The sequence below is a fragment of the Nematolebias whitei genome, chromosome 9, assembly GCF_014905685.2.
Source record: "Nematolebias whitei isolate Nwh7 chromosome 9, NemWhi1, whole genome shotgun sequence".
Taxonomy (NCBI): Eukaryota; Metazoa; Chordata; class Actinopteri; order Cyprinodontiformes; family Rivulidae; genus Nematolebias; species Nematolebias whitei.
Window position 1 is genome coordinate 52,165,044 of NC_056506.1, and position 9,772 is coordinate 52,174,815.

At 44.3% G+C, this 9,772-nt stretch overlaps 1 protein-coding gene across 1 annotated transcript in view; it reads right to left on the reverse strand.

Annotated features, from left to right (window-relative positions):
- Nucleotides 1-9,772, reverse strand: part of LOC119414350 (serine/threonine-protein kinase RIO1) — a 59,097-nt gene that overhangs the window by 43,778 nt on the left and 5,547 nt on the right. The window lies entirely within an intron of this gene.

Genomic DNA, 9,772 nt, shown 5'->3' on the forward strand with positions numbered 1-9,772 from the left:
TTTTTCTACCTGGATTATTGAGCATGCATCAGGGTGCTTCAAAAGGCCTTTCTACGTGATGTAGCAAGCAGATTAAACGCTATTCCTTGACAGATATTGAATCCCAGGGAGACTCTTTTTAGAGTTGTTGGTCCAGTTTAACCCAATCAGAACCGGGTCATAATTTCATTATAATCCCGTCTCTGAGCAGATCAGAATCCCAGGACCAGTCTAGATAAAACTATCCAACATGGTCAAATACAACAACACACTGGGATGTGATGGACAGACTATGAGCTGGAGGGGAAATGAGAGCCTGGGTGTTCACAATTTTTTCTTCAAAGAAGTGTTGAAAGTTCTCACAAAGCTCAGTTGAAGCTTCCAGAGGTGATGGTTCAGTGAGGTGGAGAACTGACTTTTGGGTAGAGAAGAGGACATGCGGGTTTTGAGAGTTGGCTATAATTATATCAGAAAAGTATTTAGATTTAACAGCTTTCACTGCTTTCTGATAACGACACCAACTCTTTTAGTATTTGAAAAGAGACCTGCAGCTTGTCTCTCTTCCACTTGCGCGCCACCCTCCTGCACTCTTGTCTAATGGCCTTGGTGACATCATTCAGCCAAGGTTCTGATCTGAGTTTTGTTTTTCTGGTTTTTACAGGAGCAACATGATCCAGAGTCTTTAAGCAGACAGAGTTGAACTGGGATGTCAGCTCCTCAGTGGTGTTGAGAAACACCGGGTGCTGAATTATCATTTCAGAGTTATAAACATCTGTGAAACGCACGGCAGTGAAGCGGTTAATGGCCCGGCTACGACATGTAGGAACACACGTCTTAGGAGTTAGGTGGGAGGAGGTGAACTCAAACAGGACTGGCATGTGGTCTGAAAACACATTAACACCGATTTCAAAACTGCTAACTGTCACATCACATGTTAAAACAAGGTCCAGTGTGTGCCCGCACTCCTGGGTGGGACCGTTTACCTGCTGAGTTAGATTAAATGAGTTAAAAAAAAAATCTAAAAAAGCCAACAGCTTCTCCTGATAACAAACATGAATATTAAAGTCCCCAATAATCAATACATTAGCATATTTCGGTGTGAATTCAGCCAGGAAGTCAGAGAATTCATTTATAAGGTCATTGGATTGAGGGGGGCGGTAAACAAGTGCGCACAGAGTTGAAGGCAGTGTCACGAAGCAGGAAGGCAGGTATCCCGGACAGGACCGGAGGGAGAGAGTCCCGACCGCTGTGAAGAAGCTCCGCAGGCAATTCTGCAATCTACGGAGCTCCAAAAGGGCCCGACTATCATATTGCAAATATGTGTCGACACACTGCAAAACACACTGTACAACTAATAAAAACAAAATCAAAGCAGAGAGCATTATACGGCAAGCCCTGCACATTGGCGCCATCTTGCATCCCAATATAAACAAAATCATGGATCGGAAATCTCTGTAGATTGGATTGGAAAAATCTGATACGTAAATTATGCTGGTATCGGAGGCCGATACCGATACTGAATTGGATTGGCCCCATCCCTATCCATTATTTGCTGTGATTATTGTTCTGTCCTTACAGGGGATCCACTCAATCCTATTTGGTGATCCACTCCGATGATCCACTATGTCCTCACTAATGATACATTATATTCTAATTGGTGATCAACACGGGCAGCACGGTGGCGCAACTGGTAGAGCTGCTGCCTCTCAGCAAGCAGGTCCTCAGTTCAAATCCCGGTCCTGGGGTTTTCTGGGTGGAGTTTGCATGTTCTCTCCGTGCATGCGTGGGTTTTCTCCAGGTACTCTGGTTTCCTCCCACAGACCAAAAACATGCATGTTAGACTGATTGGTAACTCTAAATTGTCTCTAAGTGAGTGAGAGAGTGAATGGTTGTCTCGTTTGTGTCCTCGTATGTGTCCCTGTGATGGACTAGAGACCTGTCCAGGGTCTACCCCGCCCCTTGCACAGTGATTGCTGGACATGAGCACCGACGACCCCTATGACCTAAAATGGAAGAAGCGGGTAAAAGATAATGGATGGATGGATGGTGATCAACACTTTTTACTGGTGATCCATTTTCTCTTTACAGATGATCAATTAGTTATTTTAGATGATTAACTCTTTCCTCACCTGTCAGTGTTTCCCCTACCATTATACAAGCTGGGTGCATCGCCCTGTCAACGGAACCGAGCGCCCTGCCTACCGAACTACACCCCCCCCCCCCCCCCACACACACACACACACACACATGCAACTGCCGGCACTGATGTAGTGCTAAGCTAGTGGCGCACAATGCAGACACACTAGCTGTGTCCCTATCCAGCAGATGCATCCTTCGAAGGACCCGGCCTACCCGGTCGACGTAGGCCATGTCCTTCAAAGACCACGTAGACCAGAAGTCAGCGGCTGTGACTTGTTACAGGTCTAGCCTTCAGAGTTGCATTGGCGTACATCCTGTTGCCTAGCAACAGTGACAGCGCTCAGCCGAAGAAAGAATGGAGATCGAAATTTTGTTGTTTTTACTGCATTTTTAATCCTTGAGGAAATACATGAACTTTATCGCTGCTGGTGACATATTTTATATCTTCTGCTGAGACACAGTCAACTCCAGGTAACTTATTATTTTTTAAGTCTACAGGCTTTCAATAATAATTTAATAAATTTACTATTAATTTATTATAATCTTTAACTTATATTAAATTTAGAATAAAGCATAACATTTTCCAATATTTCATAAAATCCATTGGTACATAGTGGTCGTAAAAATGTTAAAAACAGGGTCTTTCATTTCTTTTATTTCATTAATAAAACAGTGTTTTCACTGAGCATCATTATATTTACATTAAGCCTCATAATTGTGATAATGCTTTGATATCTTATAAAAAAATAAATCTTAAACTAATGTTTTTGTTGTTCTCTACATTTTCTGAACCAGACCAAACCCTGGTACTGCAGGATGAACCTGAGTGTCCCAGTCCTGGACCGTTACTTGAACCAAGAAGATCCAGGACCAGATTTCTGATGAAGCAGGGAGTCTCTGGCAGTGTTGCTTCATCTCCTGGACCTGGATCCAGGACATGGTTGGGGGGCCACAACTGAGACCCTGGTGTTTCTTTTCTGGCTGGCAGGTGGAGCATCGTGCATGGTGGTCTCAGGAGTGTTTGTGACGCCTCGTTCTACTGTCCACTGCATCGTCCATCACGACAGAAGAAGTGTCCATTCACCAGCAGGTCATCCACCTGCCTGAAAACCCAGAGGACCTGGAGGTGGTGTCCCGTGGGTTTGCAGGGCCTTTTGTTGTTGTTTTGAATGAACTTACTGTTAATAAAATGAATTATTGATAATGATAGCTTTTGTAATCACTTTATTTTTCACATTTAAAACAAAAAACACATTTTTCAAGAACATAAAAAAACAACCATTAATTAATTTATTTGCAATTCTTTCTTTTCTCCATTCTCTCCATACTTACATTTGCTCTTCTCTCTGCTGCTTCATATCTTCTGATTAACTGAAATAAATCGTCCTCTCTGTCCTGATGCCTCTTTCTTCTGTCTCCGTTCCTCTTTGTTCCTCAGCCCCGTCTTCCTGGTCACCCACTGCTGCTCTTGGACCTGGACTGTCCTCAGTGATGGAGACAGTTAGGACAGGAGGTGCAGTGGAAGCTCTCTGTCCTAAAACCTGGTCCATGAGGACAAACCAGGATCAAGTCGCAGCAGCAGCTTCTCACTAACTCCTTCCCCTGACCCGCCTGGATATTTGCAGTCCTGAACACAGGAAACATCATAGTTGGCAAATAGAGCAACAAACCTTAAAAAGTTAAATCTGGTCCTCTGGACATTCAAAAAAACAAAACAAAGCAAATCAAAAAAAAATGTAGAAACGTTTCGTCTCTCATCCAAGAGACTTCCTCAGTCTGAGGAGCTGACAGAGCAACAAACATTTTTTTAACTTTACATTTATTAACAGCTGCACGTACAAGTTATATTCTTCATTACACATGCACATACTTTGTATTTATTTTTTAGGTTGTCCCATTTCTTTTTAGCCTGCAGAGGAGTAACCTTCTCCTGCAGGCCCATCTTCTCCAAAATTATCCTAATAGCATCAACATAAAATGAATGAAGAGGAAACATGGAAAATAATGTCTTAGAAAAACGTTGGTTACGTACTGTAACCCCAGATTCTATGAGTATAGGCGTAGCCCTTTAAGGCTGTCGCTGATGGGTTTATCCCGATATGCAAAGCATTGCACTGAAAAATTTAGTCCACGCCCACCTGCTGTGTGGGCCCCACCCGGTCCGTATAAATTACGTTAAGAGCGGGAAATCGGCTCCCAAAATAGCTTTTTCTTCAGCCATTTAGGAGCCAGTGAGGCCCGACGCTTAAAGGGCTACGCCTATACTCATAGAATCTGGGGTTACAGTACGTAACCAACGTTCTATTTCGTACAGGCTTCGCCCTTTAAGGCTGTCGCTGATGGGTTAAGGGCGAAGCGGATGTTGTCCTCGCCTCACTGGGTCCATTCGAACACAGTATGAAGCAGAAGCTTGCCCAAAAAACGTCTTGTCACTCAGCTCCCCATGTGCGTAATTACGCATTGCGTAATTATGTGTGCCATGCACAGACGCATGTTGTGTAACTATGCGTTCTGAATGCATGAACGCCCCGGAAAACTTCAACGGGGAGGGAAAAATGCTGAAAAGAGCCATGAACCAACCGGTTTACGGCTGAACTGTATGAACAGATTAATAATAACAGGAGAGCTGATTATTAATCAAATGGACTGATTGGTAACAATAGTCGTGAACTGATTAGTGACAATAGAACCAAAATAACAATCACAACTTGAGATTGATAACAACATCTCACACTGTAATGCATGCAGACAGATGTGAGTAAGACAGAGTTCCATGAAACAACAATATTCATTCTGTAAACACTAAAGACAGACTGTGTCATGGAACGAACCGTCACATCACGTAGATAAAAGCGAGTGAATGAGCAGGGTGTTGACCACGTGGCCACAGTGCAGAATGTCCTGCATTGTCATACCATTATGCAAAGCAGTCAAAGATGCAATACCCCTGGTCGAGTGTGCTCTGAGGTTGACAGGAGGCTCTAAATCTGATGCTTTGTAGGCTTCAGAAATGGCCTCACACAGCAAGTGTGACAAGCGCTGGGTGGATAACGGGCAACCTGCAGATGCATCTCTATAATGCACAAACAAATGTTGACGCATTGCAGCTGTGCGCGCTATGTAACACGTCAACGCCCGCACCGGACAGAGAAGATGAAAAGACGCTACTTCTTCTGATCTGGGGTGGGGGGGGAGAAAACCCCCTCCAACGATATTGCTCTTGATTTAAAAGAGCTTGTGATGTTTTTAGGCATAAAAGCTGGGTTTGGTCTTAAATCAGCTGAGCTGCCATCAGCCTGAATTCTAAGACATGACGGAGCGACAGAGGGCAGATAAATCACTCACTCTCTTAGCGAATGTTAAAACCAGCAGCAGGGCTGTTTAAAGAGACAAGAATTTAAGTGGAACCTGATCCAGAGGCTCAAATGGAGCTTTGATCAGGGCCTGCAGGACCAGCGTTAAATCCCACTGTGGAACAAGTGGGTGTGAAACAGGCCTGTGTCTCTGTACACCTTTTAGAAAACGCTTCATCAGCAGATGATTAAAAACTCTTCTGTCTCCGAACTCTTCATGGCAGGAAGAGATGGCCGCAGCGTACGTTTTAATCGTGCTGGACGCCAAATTTCTGTCCATCAGCTGTTGTAGAAAGGACAGCATGCCACCTAGTGGACATGAGGTAGCCTCTACACCCTTCTCTGTACACCAGCGCTGAAAAGCTGTCCGCTTTGATGTGTACAGCGCTGTGGTAGATGCAGCACGTGAAACCTGAATTGTGCACACTACATCCTGTGGGAGACCCATCCTCTCTAAGCAGATTCGTTCAGCGGCCAGACCACAGGTGCTGGCCTATTCTGATTAACTCTTGATCGCTCTTCCCGCCTGGAGGAGAGCATCCTCCCTCCACGGCAGGTTCCACGAGCGCCCCGATAAGTGTCGTAGGCCTGGGAACCATGATGCGTTCACTCACTTGGGACAGAGGAGCTGTCAGTCCCTCCTCCTGAGCTCTGTTCAGAAAACCGTGATATCAGAGGGAGAGAGGGAGGTGAAGAAGCATTACGACCACAGGCTGTGAGCAGACACGTCCACCCCTAGTGGTGGATCGTCCTGTGACTCCATGATAATTATAGTTGACATCAAGCGTTCTTTCGTGTTACAACAGGTCCACAACCCCTCGCAGGATTTCTGCCGCGTCTGAGCCATAGCTCTGGGTGGAAGGTCCCAGGTCCCCATGCCGCAAAGGACCGTCTTTGGACATCACATCCGTCCCCTGTTCAGAACACAGGAGATGTACCCTATTCCAATGGAGAGCAGATTGGGTGTGCCCCACACAGCATCTGCCTCACAATGTGGCACATGGGTTGAGCGCATACATCTCCTGCCAGTTATGTATGCAACAGTCACTTGCTGTCTGTGTGAATCAAAAAACCCTGATGATTCCGCAGCTCAGTGGCAAAGTGTTGAATCACATTCAAAAACCCCTTGCAACACTCCAAAAACATTTAAATGAGCTGCTGTGTGGAAAACCACAGTGCCCCCACAGCTCGTTAAATGTGTGTGCCTCTGTGAAGTCTGACATGTGTGACGTAGGTCTGCTGACGGAAACAGCTGATATCACTCAACCGGTTTCACGTGAGTTGTACTGCTGCCATCTGTCTGTACAAACTGCTCAGCAGCAGCAGATGTCCAGATAAGGCAGAATTCTCCTCCCTGCTCTGTGTGGCGGCTGCAGAGTGGCTCGGGCGCATTAATGGAATGTTGTTTCTCACAGTTCAAAATTGACAATCTAGAATAAATCTCATCTTTCCGGTTCGTTGGGACCAGGGAGTGACGAGAGAGGAACCCTGTGTTTTCCTCTCCTTCTGAGACTCTGGAAATTACATTTAAATCATTTTTTTTCTTGCTACTCTATGGTGAAACCAGACGCGTTTTCCCTCTCTGCCCCCCACCCGCTTCCCTGCTGCGCTCTTTTGTCCTGTGAACCCTTAAAAAGCCTCTTTTTTTTCCTGCATACCTCTTAATTGGAAGGATCAGCTGGTCTCTCAACAAAATCGATCAACTTCTCCCGACAGGAGTCAGGGTAAGGAGGACACTCTGAACTCTAGAGGAAAAATTGGATTCATGATGACGACTAGAATCTACTGTTTGGGTTGGTGGAATCTGGTTGTCTACAAATTCGTGTGGAGGTGTTGAAGCTTGACAGTGCTCGGACTGAATGTGGAGTTGTGGCAGGGATTTGGAGCAGCTGTATCAGGACTGTGATCTCCCTGGCAGCACTCATAAATGGTGGGAATAATCTTGGAGAAAGCTGTGAGCTCGACTTTGGAGTAAAGGATCAATTCGGCTGTTTTGGAGTTTCCATCAGAGAATATGTACCAGCGAGACTTTAAAGGCAGAAACAACAATTCACGAGTTCTGCCTGACCCAAACTGTGGCCTTGATGCCGGACTTATCTCAACTCCTCCTGGAATGTTTGGAAAACAACAAAGATGCTTTGACTGTTTCCTCACCCCTCCCTTCCCCAAGGCCGTGGACATGTAACAGAACCTCAACTGAGCTGAAGATGAACGTCACCTCTTATCTGGACAATGGCTGAGGGGGGGGCTCTGGACTATGCTATAACTTTCCCTTAAAAATTCAATGTTTTCACTGCCTATATGTAAATTGTAGTGAACTAAGCCTCAGGTCAAAACCTGATCCTGGGATAGGAACTGTTATTTCATTGATTTGAGTCCAGAAATACAAATTAAGCATCTAGAGACTTTCTAAGTGTGTCCTGCACTGGTCAATTGAAAGAACACTCTCTTTTCATTATCATTACTATTTTACAATATCTTGATAATCAAAGTGTGTTTAGTTCAAATCATTTTTAAATGTTGAAGTGAACTACTCATTTTAAATCAACTGTGAAACAGTATAAATGATTTTTAATCCTCATTCAAAGTAGAAATCAAGTTAAAATGCCTGTCACAAAGTAATGATGCATTTTTGATCTTCTGTCTGAAATGAGAAGGAGTGAGTCGGTCAAAAGTCAAGGAACGGTCAAAAACATGTTTATTGGAACGAAATGTCATGTTTAACTCTCTCAGATAGATAGAAGGAGACTGGCTCCTAAATGTCTCTGTTTTTTCAAAACATCTTTCTGTCTGTTCTTAAAACAATCTACTCTGTCTCCTTGACTTGTAATAACCTCTTACGTCACTAAAACCACACTCCTGTTGGTTCGTTCAACCAATCAGGAAGTTCTCAGAGGAACCGGAAGTGACCTCTTTAAAAGGGTCAACACTTCCTAGTTCCAGGCAGAACAAGAGTTCCAAGCAGAACAACGTTCCAGACATGAACCAAAGTTCTGAGAGCAGAACCGAACGAAAGTTCTGAAGTGCTGGAGTTAGTTGGGAGTTCTTTCGAGTCTCGTGGGGATTATGGAATCTTCCACATCTGAGTGGAACTCTGACGGGCTCACAGCTCATGTGAGTCCACCTGGGAGGTGAGCGTGCTGTTGAACGAAGTACTCTCACGACTCCTGAGGTCACAGCTGTTCTTACGGAGACGCTGAAAAGAGTTGAAAGAAAACTCTACACCGGAGCCGAAACTATCGTCTGCAAAGGTAAAAGAGTCGATCTTCACTTGCGAGTGTACCGTGGGTTAAGCTGCGTCCAAAGGAGCGTGTTGTTTCTGGTTATAACAGACACATTCCCTCACCCATCTCTCTCCATTTAAACTTCATTTTCCCATCTTTAAAACTCTTCTATCTGCCAGTAATTAATCCAGATATTTTCAGAAATGTCTGTTGTATTTAGTTGCAAGTGAGATATCATGGCCGTATGATTTCTCATTGTAAAGCTCATTAATTAAGCTGTGTTAATTGTAATCAATCTGCCAATTATTGTAAATGTGTGATGTGTTTTAAATCGTTTAAAATAAACGACTCACTGTTGTTGGTGAGTCAGAAATTAAAACACGTTTCCGTCCACATTTAATCATTCAAGGCACGATAGAACTCAGTCCAGAAAAATGAAAGAATCCGTTTAAATAATGGATAATATCAGACGCATATTATCTCTCATTACAACTTAGCACACAGAGGGGTTCCCTTGATTGAAGGTTAAACCCCACTCGCTAGAACTGGAAGGACGGCGTGCATCGCCTCCTCCTCCTAAGAAAGGCGAGAAAAAGCAGTCTTTTCAAACTAACAAACCGCGTCATGAAGGTGCACGCTGGGACAAAAAAGCTCCTCTTTCAGAGGATGAACGTGATTATCGTAAGTGGGGTGTGCATAAGACGAAAAGATATGGGAACCAAGGTGACCCATATTATCAGGGGAAGTCCGAAAAGGAACCCCCAAATGACGTACCTATCCCTCCTCCACCTCGGACAGAACGACCCGAGGTGAAAAAATCACAAAGGTTCCAGAAACAAGGCCCTACACCTCTGAGCTCGGAAGAGACAGAGAAACTACGCAGGTTGTTAGAAACTTTGAAACACACTGACACGGGAAACCAACCTGGAGCACTATGCAGTGATGTAATCACTATTACATCTGAGGGCGCGAATGACAACATCACAGATGTCGGTGGAACACACCAAGACATTCAAAAAAATTTAAATCTGGTCCTCTGGACATTCAAAAAAACAAAACAAAGCAAATCAACAAAAA